The sequence below is a fragment of the Sinocyclocheilus anshuiensis genome, unplaced genomic scaffold (assembly GCF_001515605.1).
Source record: "Sinocyclocheilus anshuiensis isolate Anshui unplaced genomic scaffold, SAMN03320099.WGS_v1.1 scaffold1009, whole genome shotgun sequence".
In the NCBI taxonomy this organism is placed as follows: Eukaryota; Metazoa; Chordata; class Actinopteri; order Cypriniformes; family Cyprinidae; genus Sinocyclocheilus; species Sinocyclocheilus anshuiensis.
The window spans coordinates 333,498-333,765 of record NW_015555761.1 but is presented as its reverse complement, the minus strand read 5'-3'; positions in this window follow the sequence as shown (position 1 = coordinate 333,765).

Genomic DNA, 268 nt, shown 5'->3' with positions numbered 1-268 from the left:
CAGCTGTGACTAGACTTGACTCATGACGATCAGCTGTGACTAGACTTGACTCAGGAAGATCAATTGTGACTTGACTCATGACAATCAACTGTGACTTGACTTGATTTATGACGAACAAATGTGACTTGACTTGACTCATGACGATCAGCTGTGACTTGACTTGACTTATGACGAACAACTGTGACTTGACTTGACTTATGACAATCAACTGTGACTTGACTTGACTCATGACGATCAACTGTGACTTGACTTGACTCATGACGATCAA